This window comes from Excalfactoria chinensis, chromosome 1, assembly GCF_039878825.1.
Source record: "Excalfactoria chinensis isolate bCotChi1 chromosome 1, bCotChi1.hap2, whole genome shotgun sequence".
Lineage (NCBI taxonomy): Eukaryota > Metazoa > Chordata > Aves > Galliformes > Phasianidae > Excalfactoria > Excalfactoria chinensis.
In genome coordinates, this window is record NC_092825.1 from 6,625,522 (window position 1) to 6,643,649 (window position 18,128).

At 42.2% G+C, this 18,128-nt stretch overlaps 1 protein-coding gene across 3 annotated transcripts in view; it reads right to left on the reverse strand.

Moving 5' to 3' along the window:
• FAM107B (family with sequence similarity 107 member B) overlaps positions 1 to 18,128 on the reverse strand; it is a 57,383-nt gene that overhangs the window by 18,948 nt on the left and 20,307 nt on the right. Inside the window, exon 2 of one of the 3 annotated variants that reach the window (XM_072358721.1) lies at positions 10,806 to 10,944. The exons of the other annotated variants lie outside the window; for them this stretch is intronic. The gene's annotated coding sequence lies outside the window, so the exon portion shown is untranslated. The remainder of the gene's footprint in view (positions 1 to 10,805; positions 10,945 to 18,128) is intronic. 3 annotated transcript variants of the gene reach the window in all.

Consider the following 18,128-nt stretch of genomic DNA (forward strand, 5'->3'; position numbering starts at 1 on the left):
CTGGAGAACAGAATACCATTTGTCAGTCACAAACTGTCAAGCAGTGGTGAGTATCTATTGATAAACTCTCCTCACTGTCAGTAGCCAGCTGTACTTGTTGGTGCCTGAAGGCAGCCCTGGTTTTGTCCCTCTGCTGAACAAAAGACATGGGCTCTCACTGCACACTGGGTCCAGAACCAAAGAGAGAAGCTTGCAGGCCAGGAAGCTTAATGTGCAATAAGCCATGCTAGGAATCCTTAAGACGTCACCATGCTGCATCCCCAGCAAGATGTCATCTTACTCTCTAAGATATTTGTAGAATGAAGTAATGTCAAGAGGTTTTTCTGTGGTCCTCTTCCTGCTCTCCTTCAATACCTAAATGAACCGTTTAAAAAAAAAATAAAAAAAATACAGAAAAACTGCAATTAAAATTCCAACAAGTATACATGGTTGTGGTTTTTAGCATGTCTCTGTTTTGGAGTCAAAAGAGACTAAACAAATGGTCATTGGTGAATACTGAGAGCACTCCGGTGAGCTCAACGTGCTCAGTCATGGCAGCAAGCATTGCCACTGCTAGTGTTCTCCATGGCTCAAGTTTCTACATCTAAGCAGATCTGATCCATTCTCTTGCAACAGAATCACTTCCTCAACCTCCTTGCTTAACAAATATTGCTAAAGCAGAAATTCAACATTTCCTTTTTTATTATGATTACTTTTATTAGACTTTTATTTTACTATGTTTCTTCCTTTCACTGAGGAAGTAAAATTCAGAACTGCAGAAGAATCACTGAGGAAGGAGAATTCATCAAAAAATAAAGTGGGACCTGTTCATTATAGCAGGCTTGGTCATGACAGAAGGAGAGCTGCCCCGTAATTACAGTGAGGAACTGAGCTATGACAGAAGAGAGAGGCTCTATTCTCAGCCCTACCAAATACTGGATTTGTGATGCTAAGCAGGAAACTTTGGCCTAAGTTAATCTGGAACAGGCTGTGGTTGTCAGCACAAGACAATATGTTGGATACCAAACGCAGAGCACAAAACATGCTTTTTTGGGTGAGCAGATCGGTAAGAGACATCATAAATTATGACAATGCTACGCTTTGTTCTATTATAGGCAGCGCTTTGTACAAAAAATTGGATATGTTTCATGTTAAGCAGACTTTTATGATAGAAAAAACGCTTGTTTTAGAGTCAAAAGGTAATTCAAACAGGTAACTGGCTGCCTGAAGCCAATGATGTTTAAAATAAGCTGGTAAGTTATGGGTTAGCACATATACAGAAGAAAGCTTGGAAAGAGATTAAAACTAATAACACACCAGCTGGGAATTTTCTCTTGGTGTTACAACAGAATTGCATGGGATTTTTAATTCTCATGCCTTAAGGACCATCACTGCCGTTTTCACTCTGCATCTGTTTCTATGAATTTCTTCCTTCCAAAGTTATTAGCAGTCACAAGATTTTTCGTTTTGGTTGTTGTTTGTCTATTGATTTCTCATTTAAGCAACAAACTCAGACACATAAAAAGCATGCTTTCCTAATTTGCACTGGGAAATATTGTCCTCAGAAGCGTCTCCAGGATGAAGGGCCAGAATAAGAGCTGGGAGCCTCAGGGCTTTCCTACCCGCTGGTGAATACAGCACTTTCTTCTCAAGCGTGTCAGTAATAAGATGGAGACTCATTTATCAAAACCTGTCCTCCTTAAAGCAGCATGTGCTCCTCAGTAATCTCAGCGCTCAGCAGGGCACAAATTTTGCATCTTCAGACACTTCATCAAAGCAAGTTTAACATCTACGTTACCATCTGAATTACAGTAACCGTTTGTGGCAATTAAGTCTTGTTTCATCACAACGTTAATCTTTCAACACCAATGTCAAAAAGCCTTTTTTTTAATTCTATATCTTCTACATATACAATATAATAAGCACAGAATTCCTCCACAGTCTGCTTAGCCAGCAGCCTGTTTGCACAGGGAATGGTGGCCTTCCTGCTTTCATACTGATCCAAAATAAAACAATCCCAAAAGCTGTGCAGAAACACAACAAAGGATCCATTAGCAGATCTTCAGTGCATTGGGCTATGAAAGCAAACAGGCCATCAAAACTTACCTAGCAGCCTTCCCCTGTACAGATCATAGAATCATTAAGGTTGGAAAAGACCACTAAGATCATCTAGGTCAGCTGCTGACCCATCTCCACCATGCCCACCAACCATGTACCTCAGTACCACATCTGCCCTTTTCTTGAACACCTTCAGGGATAGTGACTGCACCACCTCCCTGCACAGCCTGTGCCGATGCCTCACCATCCTTCCTGAGAAGAAATTCTTCCTAGTGTCCAACCTGAGTGCTGTGTTTTGAATTCTTCTTGTCCTACCTGTATGTCTCCAGGGCTGCCAAGGGCAACAGCACAGGTACAGACTATAGGGAATCATGTATGGCTACAGCATTGTAACCAAAGCAATGCAACCTGTAGGAAAAGGTTGGAATTTCAGTAACAGCTAACATCAGATTAGAAAGCGTAAGCAGAAAAATACAATCATCTCCCTATTTAATAACATAATCAGGAAAAAAAAAAACCAACCCAGCTTCCTCATTGTTCATGATGTACTCAGGCAATGAGGAACAGGTCACACAAAGCTGACTGAAATGACTTTTCAATCATTATTATTTGTTTCATTAGAGCTCATGTTATAAATGTACTTTACAAAGGTAAGTGGGCACCTCCATCACCTTGCCAGCACTACAAGGCTGGTGCTACAAAGCAGGCAGTGCAAGATGGTATCTTCTTCGTCTCTGAGCAGCAGAACTATCACCTCCCTCACGGCACACTATTGTGGCATTGCTCTGTATGCAGCTTGGCTCACAGCTGCACCATTTCAAGCTCAATACCCTCTTTCAGGAGTCACTTCCTTCTCACAATTAAACATACACCTTAGGACCTGGTGAAAAAACAATAAATCTCTGCAGCTCTACAGTGGTCCACATTTTGAGACAGGAAATGTATGTCTGCAAATTGATTTTGATTCGCATCCTACTGTGCCCTGTGTTTTCCTATGGCTTCTATTCAGCATAAACATTTACTACCGTTGCAAGAGCAGTACTTCCAGGAAAGCAGTGCTTGCAGTCGCATTCACACGGTGACAAAAACAACCATGTAAATGTTAAAAGTTGGAAGTAAATGGATGAACTTTGAGAGTCAGCAGCAGGGGTTTACTCGACCACATGCCGTCAGATGTGCCTGTCCAGCAGCAGAAGTGCTGGTCTCACTGCTGGGGAGATCAGCACGTTTGCTGGTTGTTTCCAGCACAGCCCTAAATGAGAAGTTTGTAGAGGCTACAGCAATTTAAAGGAGATTCATGCAGAATTTCAGAGTTCTTTAAGTTCAGGTTATTTCCATTGCTAGAGAATGGTGACATCCATTTTAGAGGAAAAAAAAATCCCTTCCCCTCAAAATCCCACAGGACAGCTGCATTACGTCAATATATGGTTTGAGAGACAGGAGGAGATAGTATGGTACATGAGTAAGGCAGATACATGAAAGACCAAGAAGAACTTCATTTGAATTCTCACATCTCATTCTCTCCTTTTTTACATCAGGGATATAAATACTTCAGACAATTCAGCATAGTTAAGATGCAGACATCTTCTATTTCCCTTACTCAGGACCTCAATTAAAAACTGAAGACAGCAACCACTCGTCACAGCCTTCTTCAACATCTTTTCTATATCCCCCTCTAACCTCTGTTTATACCATTATTATATTATCTAAATATAAACAACGACTTGATTAAAACTATACATATTTATAGAAGCATTCATGTCACCTACCTTTAGGCCTTCAACTGCTGTAGCTAAAATAGGCAAGCAAGCTCCTTATAGCATTAGCATGGTGATCCCAGGGGCAAATGAGAGCAGCTACCCAGATCACTAATGTCAGTTATCATCGCCCTCAATCAGTTTCCAGAGATGTTCACTTTCTTCCTCTATGATTACATGAAGCCCATGGGGCCTGGGCTCCCCAGCCTGCTCTTTGGCAGCACTAGGAAAGGTCTCTTCGAGTAAGAAGTGCAAATAGTGAGAAATTCCACCCCAACTTTCATAAACTACAGTAACACTGAACACATCAGCCTGTCACTGCTTTCTGTTATATCTCCTGTGTGCCAGATATTTCAGGCTTCACACGCTGTATAAACATAAAACAAGCAGTTTAATCATTTCCTGTATTATTCACCACATTGTCTGCAATACCTTGTGGATTAATTATCTAGATAAGAAAATGCCCGCATGGGGCAAGCAAGCTGTAGGTCTGAAGCAGTCATCTAAAACCATCTGCTCATGCAAACTGCTGCACTGAGAAGGAAGCTGAATGAGGAAGATCCCATCCTACCTGCTCCCCCTTTTCCCCCTGTGCATGAAGGTAATCAAACCATGATGCAACTGCAGAAAGTCCCAGTGACTGGGAAAAGAGAAGAGAGAAAAGGGTTTTTGTGCCTGGAAATCAATTCAAAAGGGCGGAAGGACAGGTCACTGAGTCTGACACATCTAACTTTTTCTTTCATTTGAAATCTAATGGGGAGTCAAAAAATCTCATCAATCACTGCATTAAATTACCATGCCGTAAATGCTGCATACTGTAAATAATCTTTCTGTCCTTCACGTAGGAGCCCAAAGAGTAGCGCAGTACCATCAATGTTTCAACTTGCTGCTTAGCACAGAGGATCCTCAGTACCAAAAGTAAAAGGATGTTCCCTCTTCTAGCTCCCAAGTACTCAAACCTGGCCAGAAACTGCATCACAACAAGTCCAGGTTAGTGATTAGAAAAAGAATCTTCACTGGAGGACGATGGGGCATGGAACTGGCTCCCAAGGGCAGTGGTTGTGGCCTCGAGCTGCCAAAGTGTTTAACAATCCTCTAGGACATATGGTCTAATTTTTGGGTGGTCCTGTGTGGAGCCAGGGGTCGGATTCGATGATGGCTGTGGCTCCCTTCCACCTGAAAACAGTCTATGAAGCACCAAGTTCGTAGCGTGGAGGTGGCTACTCAAAAAGTGGAACCAGGACATGAAGGAAGGGGGGAGAGGAACAAAAAACAGCTACTGAGTGTGATCCTTGTCATTCAGCACTGACATCTAAAAGATGTAACATCTCTACATTGCTGCTTTGAGCTGGTTTATGCCCATTTAGGCTTTATCTGTAGGGGAAAAAAGAGAGAGAGAGAGATAAAGATCAGCACCTCTCGGAAGTGACCAACTCCATTTATCTTAGGATTGGATAAAGACTTCCTTTAGAGAGTGCTTGTGCTGATTTGCCAAAGTCAGTCCAATGTTGAGATACCACAGCCAAGACAATTGAGCCCTGCTGGACCACAGAGCCCTGCAGCTCTGCCAACCACTGCAGCAGCCACAGGAAGCCCTCGGGCACAACTTCTGCTCCCCTAACAGAACCCATGGGCATCCACCCCCACACAGCTGGAAACCTCTCATTTCTGTGCATCCTGATTAAGCAGGAGGCAGATTTCTGTTTGAAGGCAGGATAAATCACAGTAGTGGAAACAGCAATGGAAATACTTCTGTTATTTCCAGGCCACCAAACACAAGTAACACTTACTAGTTTACTACTCTGGTTTCCAATATGAGAGACGCCTTGACGAGAAGTGCTTTCTTAAATCCATACCAAATGCCACCGATCACAAATGTGCCTGAAATGTGTCTGAGAGAGCCGCGCTTTTAAATTAGTTTTGAGCATTTTCTAACTTAAAAGTAAGGGGGGGAAAGAGCACAGGAGGAAATAGTCGTTGGTACGAGCAGCAAGGAAGACAGGTTTACATCTAGTTACAAAACAAAGTGCTAGCAGCAAGAAGGTTAGATTATTGCTGCAGAGAGAGAGAGGAAGTTGCAAAGCCGCTCAGCTGCTCAACATTTCAAGAAGCTGTGAGGTTTATTGCGCTGTAGCTGGGGGAAATCAAAACATTCTTTGAGTGGGATTTAGTAACTCAATAACAAAAGTCAAATAGATTAAACGCCACATCTGCTGTTATAATTGAATTAACAAAGTAATGATATAATCGTGCGTGTTTTTTCCCCCCTGTGAAATATACCTTGTGTAAAGACGGGTTGTAGTTATACACGGTTCCCATTTTATAAATGGAAGCACAAGCCAAAATCACCCTTCCTGCAATGCTATTAACATGAAAGAAAATTACCCCAGGGATAAATCTGGCCCAGAGATGTTTTCATACCAGAGATGAATTTCAGAAGAAATTCTCCAGAAATAGGACTGCATGGAAATACTTGAAACGCCTTCACTGACATTCCCAGACCACTTCTTTAAAAATATATTGGAACTGAAGATTTCCCAGTATTAAACAGGCGGAAAATTTGAAGATGGGAGTTTTACACCAATCATTTTCCAGGGAATCAACTTAATATTCTTAAGGTCTGGATATGGGTCTTATTTGGGGGGGTGAGGGGGGTTGTTGTCTTTGTTTGGGCAGGGTTATTTTTTGTTGTTGCTGTTAGTTTGTTTTAAAATAGCCAAGCTGATCTGTACTCTTAACTAAAAGCCACTTCATGTGCAGCTCAGCTCGGGTACTGAGAATTGAGGAGTTCCGAAATTACAGGTCTGCCAGGAGGCTGAGAGCCACACACTCACAAAATATCATGTTTTTACACTGAGATTCCACGATCAGATTAAGAACTACTATAAATAACGTAAGATTCTACACTGGGCTGGAACGAGCTGGAGCTAGTCTATTAAAATCAATTAATCTTCCTCAGCTTATCCGACTCGCTCTGGAACGCGCTCAATTGTTGATATTACAGTTCTCCATAGGCTGGCATATGCAGAACTACTGCCAAGGGCAACGGCCTGGGTTCACCTTCATGTGTGGCAGTGCAGTGCTGGAGACCTGCAGCAACGCACCCGTGACACCTCTCCCACAAAAGTGCACCAACTAAAACGATGCAAGCAGACACCAAGCACATTCGGGTTGCTGAAAGCAATGTTTCTATAGCAGCTTGCACAGCTAACAAGCACTGTAATCGTGTTTTTGCAGAATCACAGAAAATGGGGCTGGAAGGAACTTCAAGAGGCTGCTCACACCAGCCCTGCCCCACAGCAAGCTGCTGCGGCACCTCAGCATTCCTCATGTCTCCATCCTCTGACAGTGCTGAGCCAAAATGTTTCATTCTTGATCTCAGTCCAGAACAAGATCTGACTTAAACCCGGTTACTCAGCTTGTTTTAAGCTCCAGGTGCTTGATTGTTAGTGCTGATACATATACAGAACATCGAACTAACTGGCCAATTCCTAAGCAGTAGTGAATACAGACCTGGGCCTTTGCTAACTTGGGGATACTAGAAAATATATTCAGGGAGAATTAATTATTTTTTAGAGCAAGAGTCGACCATATCAGAAACAAAATCATAATGAAAAGTCTGCTTAAGTGATTTTCATTTCAGCAGCTCTCTTTAGCACATCTGGAGAAGAGCAGAGAGGACATGAGAAAGCCCGCAGTGCTCCCACAAGGCCACCCGCTGCAAAGAAGGGTAACCAGGGTGGCAGGATCCATCTTCCCACTGCTGGGGGAAGAGGCCACTCTGTTCCCAAAGCACTCTTCTCTCCTGCACTACCCTGATCACAGAATCATAGAATGGCCTGGGTTGAGAAGGACCACAATGATCATCCAGTTCCAACCCCCCTGCTATGTTCAGGGCCACCAACCAGGCCAGGCTGCCCAGAGCCACATCCAGCCTGGCCCTGAATGCCTCCAGGGATGGGGCATCCACAACCTCCTTGGGCAACCTGTTCCAGTGTGTCACCACCCTCTGTGTGAAAAGTATCCTAGTATCTAACCTAAACCTCCTGTCTCAGATTAAAACCATTCCCACTTGTCCTGTCACTATCCACCCTCATAAACAGTCATTGATTGGTGCTGTCTTCCATCCCTTAGCTTTTAAAAGCCTCCTTGCAATGAGCACATACTTCAGGCAGTGTTTTTTTCCTTCCAGAGCTTCCTGGCATGGCAACTAGGGCTTGTTTAGAAGGGTTTCCATCTCTTCTGCCACAGCCCTGAAAACAATCCTCTGCATGTAAGGAGATGCAACCCCATCTCACTGCAGTTCTAAACCAGAATATATATATTTTTTTCCCTCCTGTTTACTTCTTTTCATGCAATTATTCAAACAAATTCCGCTCATCCATCTCCCGGGAGTCAGTTTTTTCACCAATAATTATGAGTATTTTCCCCTTCTCTGATGTTCTGCAGGATAACATCATTTGGGGTTGACTGATGTTCTTTCAGGGTTGCACTGTTTGGGGTTTTTTTGGGGGGAGGAGGTGTTACTTGATACCTTTTCAACATCATAAAAGGCAGCGTGTAACAAAAATAAGTGACAACTCCATTGCTTATTTTTGCAATCTGACATTTTCATTTCATGTCATAATGAGTCTGATCAGTCTCTCCTACATCACACACATATCACATTCCAAACTACTCACAATTAGAAATAGCTATCCGATTTCTTTCTTCCACGATTGCATGAAAATTAATGTCTCTTGTCACAAAGAGTTCAGACTACAAAAAGCAGCACAAAATACTGAGTACTTTAATTCCGCATCGCTCTTTATGCAGTTCTCAAATCAAAAGCAACAGTGTTAAACACTATTATTAGTTCCCCTGCTTGGATCATCACTCTGAATAGAGGCACTAATGAGATGGAGCCCTGCAAAGCATTTTCTTAGAAGCAATAAAAATCAAAACTAAATTGGAATAACTTGGTTTTCTGGATTAAAAACCCTCTGCAAGTTACATCATTACCAAGAAAAGTACTAAATGAGGAGTATTTCTCGTGGCTCTGCTCCTTCTGCACAGCTGGCAGCTGGGGTACCTGCAGTGACCCATGTGGGAGCCTCTCAGTGACCCTGTTAGCAATGTGGTTGTGCTCATCAGTGCTTGTGCAGGAGCTGTGCTTGCAGCATCCGGCACAGGGCTCCAATTCTCGACAGCTGCCTACTCATGGCACTTGCTTGCTCTGCTCCAACACATTTGATCCATTCTCTGAGATGCAGCAAGGACAGTTGTTCCAGTAAAGCAGGAGTCCTGTCTCAGCTCATGCCATCACCAAGGTCCAACCCTCTAACACTGGCAGCTGCAGTAGAAGCAACTGCTCCACTCCTGCAAGGAACGGCCAGTTGCTGCTGCAGCCACATCTCCCCCAGCTGATGCAAGTGAGAAGCTGGGACATTTCTTCATGTTGCTTACTGAAGCCTTGACTTTTATGTCACTTCAGACCGAGCTCATTCCTTGTGTATCAGGTTCACTCACTTGGTGTGCCTGAATATTTTATGGAGCAATTGGCAAACCGGAAAAACAAAAACAAAGACCCAGAAGCTGGAGTAACGCTGAGCCCTCCTCTAACAACAGCTCCTGTATCCAGCACTAAAAGGAACTATACCACATCCGGAATGGGTGGCTTTACCAACATGGAACAGCTCGCTTTCAATTCTCAGTGCTGCCCATCAGTGATATGCTTACACTGAAATACAAACTACATCTAAAGCAAAGATGGACAAGGGAGAACCAAGAAAGCAGTGATTCGCATTCATACCTCTACCATCTACTCAGATGTAGCATCTTTTTTATAACAACATCTGCCTGTTCTGCCTATGTGCTAACAGAAGAGTGAAAAACAGGGTTGTAGAGTCATAGAATAGCCTGAGCTGAAAGGGACCCATAAGGATTGAATCCAGCTTCTGTCGCAGATGTGCAACACTCAGACAACCATAGAACAGACTGCAGGTCAGAGATACAGTTGAGGCATGAACATGGTGAAAGACAGCATTAATTTCTTTTGTTCACAAGGTAGCAAGATGGACACAGTAATGCCTACTGCAAAAATCACCCTGCAGAAAGTGAATGACAGAAGGGATCCAGAACAAGCGCATACAAACCCAGGTAGGCTGAATACCACATGGAACATGCAGAAATGGGGGTGCAATAATTGCATGCTGAATCCTGGACAAAACACTTATGGTTCACCACCCAAGGGATTTCCAGGGAAGCCTCTGAAAGTCTAAGAGCTCACCAGCTATTAGAGAAGTCTGTGTTAAACAGGACACTAAAATAATACCAGAAGATCCCTTAAATGATACCAGGTGACCCCTTATTAGGTCTTGACTTGCCATTGAACGCTGTAACAAGGCAGGCAGAATCCAAGGACCCTCCTTTATTTGGGCAGTTCCCCTGAGGCCCAGTTCCTCCAAAGCAGAGAGCAATTACAAAGCTTTCTGTCATGAACCATTAACCTCTCCAAAACCTTAGGATTCCTAAAGTTTCATTTCACACATGAAATGCTTTCATACTCTTCTAAATCCTTTATTCAATCCACACATATGAATTCATATTACCTTTATTTAGCCACTAGCAAACTAAACATAACCCTGCTGGCTTTAAGTGAAGTAAAGAATTGAGTGCAGATTCTGAAGCCTGATGGTTACATAATTTGCCCACAAACATTTATGTGCATCTTCCAACTGCTGACTAAATCAAAACCCACAGAGAGACATAAACTGTGGGGCAAATCTTTCAGCAGGTACAAGGAGGAGGAACAACCTGACGTACATAATTACACTGCCAAATATTTGATCAAAAGAACGGAGTAGATGCCATGCCAGCATATGCTTCATGTTTAACAGACAAGGGGGTCTTTGTTGGACAAGAGTTAATTTAAGACTCATAAGAGGAACTGTATCATATAGTTTAAAAGAAAATCACACTCCAAACACATGTGCAGGCCTAAAAGAGACAGTATAAAATGTAAGAAATTACCAGTGAGGTCTGCTGCGACACATTTGTTCTGTACTCTGAGATGCAGCAAGGACAGTTGTCCCAGTAAAGCAGGAGGCGTCCTGCTCCAGCTTGTGCCATCGCAAGGAAGAGATCCAATGGCAAGGGATAGTATTATCTGCTGTACACAGAGAACAAATGTTAGAGCAGGCAGCCCACATGCTGCCCCCAAAGCAGCTGCTTCAGCAGCGAGGCTGATTGTTCTTCTTTTCTTTGGTGCATCATAAAGCAAAACTGCTTTGCTGACCCAACAGTGCCAGATGGCAAAAACGTTCCATAGAGGAGCAGAAGGCCTTTGGGCTGAATTAATGCCTGGTAAGAAGTAGACGTGGTTTGCATTGCTCTGAAGCAGAGCACAGCACCCTACTGATGCCAGAAGCATGTAGAAGCTGCTGCGCATTTGAGGATACAGCTCAGTATACTCACAGCAGACTTATGTCCTCGAGTCATTTCCAATGATGGTTAAAATTAGCAATGCAATGGGATGTTTCCTGTCTTGTCTATTCTCACACCTTTGTCATAAAGGAGCACCGAATAGGAAGCCATTAGTTAATGCACAAAAGCCTTGTGTACCCGGGTGAGGGCAAATGACTCTGTGCTGTAGATATGCACACAAGATCAGTCCATGCTAGTCAGAGTTGTGTACTGTGAATAAAAACTCAAGCAGCTTGCGTTGTAGAAGCACCACATTTGCAGCCTACTTGTCTGCCAGTTTTCTTGCATACATCCACAGTCATCCACCAGCAACAGCTCCCTTTCTTACTTTAGTCTTGCTGTGTGGGTTCATCAGATCCAGAAGACTTAAAAAACACAAGCTGCATATTTTTGCTTTCTGTTGGAACAAAAACAACTGATAAACTGGAACTTTAAAAAGAGACCATAAAATCGAAGTTCGCCAACCACAAACCATTTCCAAAGCCATGGCTCATTTCAGTTCTATTTCACACATTCGCACACACAGAGTTTTTGCACTTCTACTGAGAACAAAAGACGTGTTCAGATGTGCTCCGAAAAGCCCATCACGCGAGTAGGTATCTCATAAATACAAATAAGAGGCAGTTCTAGTCTGATACAATACAGCAGTTTCAATCCGACACAAAATCTTGTTGGCTCTGTGGCTCGAGCCACACAATTCCAAGGAAAGCCATCAGACCTTCTCAGATGTGAATATTTAATGTTCAGAGAGAAGAGGGAATTTTGTGTTGAGAAGCTGTTCCATCGGAAGCACATGCTGTTCTCTTAAACGCTGCATGTTTTATATTAAGGTTAACCAACTTGGAAGCTTGCTCACAAGATCTCCAGACCCCAAACAAAACCAGAGGAACTCAGTCAGAAAAGCTGTGGACAAACAAGATAACCACCCTGCCATGCTAGTGAGAAAAGCCTGTCAAAAAGAGAAGAATCACATCGCCAAATGGAAAACTTTTAAGTAATCATGACCAAATATAACATCTTGGTGGTGATTTTTGTGTCTTGTTTTTTTTTTTTTTTACAATAAAAACATACATTTCTGTGTGTTCCATTAGATAACAAAAGGCAGCAAAGTCTTCTTCAAACTTTTTACGCCTCAGGTCCAATGTGATGACACCCATAGGGGTGAGTGGGAGCTTCTCCTTTCAGGTTCCACAGGATAGAAGCAGCAGCACTAAAGGCAGGGAATGGGGCCAGAAAGTGAAGGAATGGGGCCAGAAAGTGAAGGGAAATACCTTCCTAGTCCCATCTTCTTCACATGTCAAAATATCTGCAAGGCAGCCAGGTTCCCAAGCAGATTGGAGGGAGGAAGACTCATACATTCACATCTGGAAGTGTCACTGAGAATTACCATTTTGAGCTAATTACAAAAGGGCACCGGAAATCAATCACACTGAACCTAAACGGCAAGGCAAGAAGTGTTTATTCTACTACAGCGAAATATTTTATATTCACAGTCATCCCCACAGCGTTGAATAAAGCGAAGGAAAGTGTTGTTGCTTCTTCCTTTTAGCATCCTCTGCTGTCGCACCCTCTGCCATCCACATTCCCACTTCCTCTCACACCTTCCTGAAATGTCAGTGCAGTGATTTTCTAGGAATTTGATCCGAGTTCAAAAATCCCCATCTGTTCCCACTGGAGTAGAATGAGATCAGACTGTAAATGCGTGACAGTCTCCTCACAAGGAGACACATGAGCACAATTTGGTCACATATAAAAGTCAGTCCCAGCTTCCTTCATTTAAATTAAAAACTACAGGCTCGTCTCCATCTCTCTGTAATAAACTATTCAGATATTCAGATCATAGAATCATGGAAATGTCAAACCGTAGAATCCTTAGAGTTGAAAGGGACCTCTGAAAGCCATCTAGTCCAACTCCCCTGCAGGGAACAGGATCACCACAGCTAGATCAGGTTGCCCAGGGCCTGATCCAGCCTCACTTTGAAAGTCTGCAGGGACAGAGCATCCATCACACCTCTGGACAACCTGTTCCAGTGCCTTACCATACTCACTGTAAATGATTTTTCTCCTTATATCCAATCTAAATCTCCCCTCTTTAAGCTTGAAGCCATTTCCCTTTGTTCTGTCACCACAGACCCTGTTCAAGAGTCTGTCCCCTTCTTTCCTGTAGCCCCCCTGTAGATACTGAAAGGCCGCTCTCAGGTCACATCACAGCCTTCCTTCTCCTGGCTGAACAGCCCCAGCTCTCAGCCTGTCCTCGTAATCACCACCCGCTTAGGTTAAGTGCACGTATAGACAAGCACTCTCAAGACACTTCATTAATCTAGATTGATATGAAAGATGTTTAGAGTTATAGACGTGCATGCACACAAGGAGTTTTTCAAGACCTAAAAGCCACTGGGTCTTGGGAAACGTGGCTCTTGTAGAACTTATTACACTTATTTAAATAAATTCAAAATAAATGTATGTTTAAATTAGCGTGAGACTCATCATTAGACACCAGCATAATCACCATCCCCCCCCTTATCACTTTAAGAGCTTTTCTGAACAATTTGATTCTCTACATTGAAGCATGGGATGGGTGCAAAAGGAAGACAAGTTCAGAAAAGGAAATCATCAGAGTTTGTCATTACAGCATGTAGCACTACAGTCAGCCTCCAGGATACAAATGCTACAAAAGATGCCCTGCATGTGAGCGCATCCATCTTGCAAGTGACTTGCAGGAGAGAGAGCAAGAGAATTGACCAGCATCAGGACAGCAGAGGAGCACACCCACTGGGATCAGGCACATGCCTTAGTCAGGGATTCCCTGACTGCCTTCAAAGAACTTTGTTCCCTTTGAGCCATTTTGCAAAGAAATTAAAGAAATTTATAATAACTCAAACATTTAAGAAGGCAAGATTGAAATCTGTTTCAAATCAGTTTACCAACGCCAACGCAGAGGTAGTGATGGTACCACTACATGCAGCTGGTCACCCATGGCAGAGAAAAGCCATTAAATGATAAAAGAAAAGGCAGGACACACCACAGCTCCAGGGAAACTCACATTTGTGCACTCATTTATCATCTGAAATGCACAAAGTTACCTTCTTGAGATGTTCCTCCCTACCTGACTGCCTCCACAACTGGACCAGAGCTAATGGTAAGAGTAGGAGCCTGCATTCATCCACTGTGTATTTCCCAGTTTGACCTCTTGGCACTCTGTGGAGCACCAGTAAGATGAGGTCTGTAAAAAAAGAAATCAAGCTATCTGTCCAAAGCTCCGTATGAACTTAGGGAACTAAAGGCAGATCCTGTGAGTCCCAGCTGAGTATCTTAAGGTTAACTCTGCTGCATTTGACCATCTGTTCCACTTCTAGATGCTTCCAATTCAGCCTAGTTAAGCACTCACTGAACACTGCTGAATTTTCCTTCACTGGAAAAAGATGACCCAAACTCTGGCAGGGAAGATTAGACAATCCCAATCATCCTTCTTGCTTGCATCTGTTTGCACTTCTTTTAAATCCAGTACGTTTGTAGCCAAGAAAAAGCAATGTGTTTGCATTGTGCATGTGGTTAAAGCCACATGAGTGAAGTCTTCAGTTCTAAGATATACAAATACACACAAACATATCCTTTGTCACTCATTGGAACAGTTTTTAGTAAATAACCTGTATTTGATTTTTATTTTTTCCACAAGACTTTCAGTTATAAAAATTAGACTTAGCAGGCTGTCATGATCAGAAAGTACACACGCTGCTTCTGCGTACCATCAAAGGTATCTTACTCAAGTGGAGCTCAGCGCACCAGCAATGAACTGCTTTTGTATGGTTTGTGGGCTCAGTGTCAGAGCTGTGTCCATCTCCTTGCTGACAAAGGAGTGGCAGAGGATGATGAGGATCTGCACTACATTAGAATCTAGTTTTAGGACTGCAAAAAGAATAGGCAACAAAGTCAGGATGAACAGAAGTGAGTGCACAAGGCTACTCACCAACAAATAGTAAGAAAATGATTCTTAGAGACATTCAGAACAGAGCTGTTCTGAAACTCTAAGTCCCAAATTCCCTATCATATTACTGCATGTGCTGCTGATGAAACAAAGCAAGGGAGAGTAACAAGGACTCTTCTGAAAGGAAAATACCATCACGGAAAGCTCATACAGTGAACATAACAAAAGCAACAGGCAAAACTGAGAAGGCAGAGAATGAAAAGCAATAATATTGATTTAAGGAGTTTGTGGATTTCTTTTTAAGGAATATCAAAAGAAGCGTTTTATGCCTAATAGGTGCTATCAGTGTGCAAATGTTTTCTAAAATAATGACAGATTTATTCTTATCTACAGGAAAAATATATATGTCTGTACCAAGTCATAAATGAGTCCTTTCTCTGATCAGATGCCTGCACCAAAGGACATAGGCGAGAAGGAGCAGTAAGATGCACAAGTCCTTTACAGAAGAGGTCAACATGGGAGAAAGGTATATGCAGATTTCAAGAACCAAAGTGACATACAGACAGTGTAAAACCTTATCCCCAGTGAGAGCCCTTTGATATTGAAACAGTTCAATAGGAGGTGGGTGCTACGGACGCTGAACTGCTCTGCTGTCTTAATTTCCAAAGCAAATTAAAATGTTTTCATTTGGTAAGCCTGGATAATTTGGTGATCCCTGACCTCTAAGAGAAGGCGTATTTATTATTAAGTATCCTTTAAAGAGCTTCAATTAAAAATAAGTAAATAAATGCATTCTGTGTCCTCGAAGGGCAATTGAGAGCTTTACCCAAAGCTGTTGTAGGAACTGCCCTGAAAAGCAGATGGCATCTCCATGAGTTCTTCCCACCTGGCCAGACACCCCATGTGCCAGGGAGTCTCGTCACCAGTTTCCCTACAGCCAACAAAGAGCTCTTGTGTTCCAGAGATGCAGTTCTGGCTCAGCTTTGTTCCATATCACCTTCTACAAACATTCCTTGCTGGAAGGAAGACAGACACATTGCAGTTGTAATGGTAGATGGGATGAAGGCAAGTCTCTATAAACTCTAAAAGAAACTATCCAGCACTGAAGTGATATGATACTAACACATTAAAACTTTGACAGTTAAAGAGTTCTTTTATTATTGCATAAACATTTCCTCTCCCCTCAGTATCTACTGCTTTATTTGGTGACTATAGTTGATAATGGAATACAGCCTCCAACAGCAGCACAACTGTCCCACACTGGCTCTGTGTCTTCAAAACTACTCCACAATAAGGCCTCTGCTCCCACATCTTACAGTGTTATGGTTCTATTTTAATTCAAGTTTTCTGATACAGCTTTATTTTGGGTATAGCTTTAATGACATAAGCGCATCTCTGTTGTTTATGTAATTGCCCACCATGCCAGACAAACCAGTTTCACTGCATTTACCAAAAGATGCACTGCTTTGAAAGCCTTCAGATTGTTCTATTTAGCTTTCAGCTTAACCCCTTCTGATCAACTGCATTAACTTCACATCAGATTATGATGAGAAATCGTCACTTTCGTAATTAGACTTACGTTTGCATTACAACACCACTCTACTACACATGAGGAAGCAGGATTATAACCTTAACCATACACAGAAAAATAGCATGCTGCTGTTTTGTTATTTGCAGGGGGAAAAAGAAAACAAAGCATTTCATATAGATACCTTACATTTTGTGCAAATCTTTTTTCCTTCTTTTTTAAGCATGCAGCTGAGGGAAGGAGGATAATATATTTGGAACTAATCATAAATATCAAAAGCAGAAAAGCCACTTTATAAACCATTTGGTGTACCACCCCTGGAGGCATTTAAGGCCAGGCTGGATGTGGCTCTGGGCAGCCTGGTCTGGTGGCTGGCAACCCTGCACATAACAGGGGGGTTGAAACTGGATGATCATTGCTGTCCCTTTCAACTCAGGCCATTCTATGATTCTGTGATATGATTCTATGCTTGACGTTAAGAATATATAAATTCTCACTGACTTTCATTAGCCTTTATCGATGTAAAATAGCAGCGGTGCCAGTTCAGTATCTTCTTCTCAGTGCTCTTCAAGGTTGGCAAGAATTTCAACACAGTTAATAACATAGACGGAATCAAGAAGCTTAAGCAATAATCCACATTCCTTATCTTGGAATAGGTGCAGCGCACAGAGCAGGATGCTTCTTTCCAAGACTTCGCCTCACATGTGCCTTCACTGCATTGCTACACCTATTCGGTCAATACATATTCTTGAATTAATCATTTCAAACCATTTCTGATAGAGAAACATTTTTTCTCCCATTGCAAAGCTACTCCCATTCCAGCAAGCTTTTGAGAAAAATACAGCATTAGTACATTATATTGGTTCTTTAAACCACTAACGAGAACTGAAAGATCGGCAAGTCTCTCTATGAAACAGAATCGTTCTTACAAATGTGAACTTTCTTCCCTTTCAACCTTAAAGATCTAAAGTTAAAAAGAAAAACAAAATTGGATTATATTCTCTTTAGGCAAAAAAGTTGAATTTAACCAGTAAAAAAAAGTGATTAAAAGAGAACCACTATTCAATAATGAAAATGGCTGGGGGAAATAAATCAAACAATGTGGACCCCACGAGCCCTGAGTAGAGCTTTGCAAAAAGAGACCCCAACAGTTGCTTTCTACCTCTTCCCCTTTTTGCATCTGGCTTAAATGCTTTCAATATTTGTGTTTTGACATTTAAGTCTATTTCACATATGTTAACAATAAAACTGTAATTCTGCTAACTGATCAAGTCCCATCGCTTAAAGTACAAACTCTAATCCTTAATTAATTTGCAAACCAAGGCCTCTTTTCATTCATCTTGCATAAATTGCTCTCCTGCTTTTCCAGTCTCCACAACAGAGAATTTCATTCGTTGATATTTTCCCCTGTAATCTC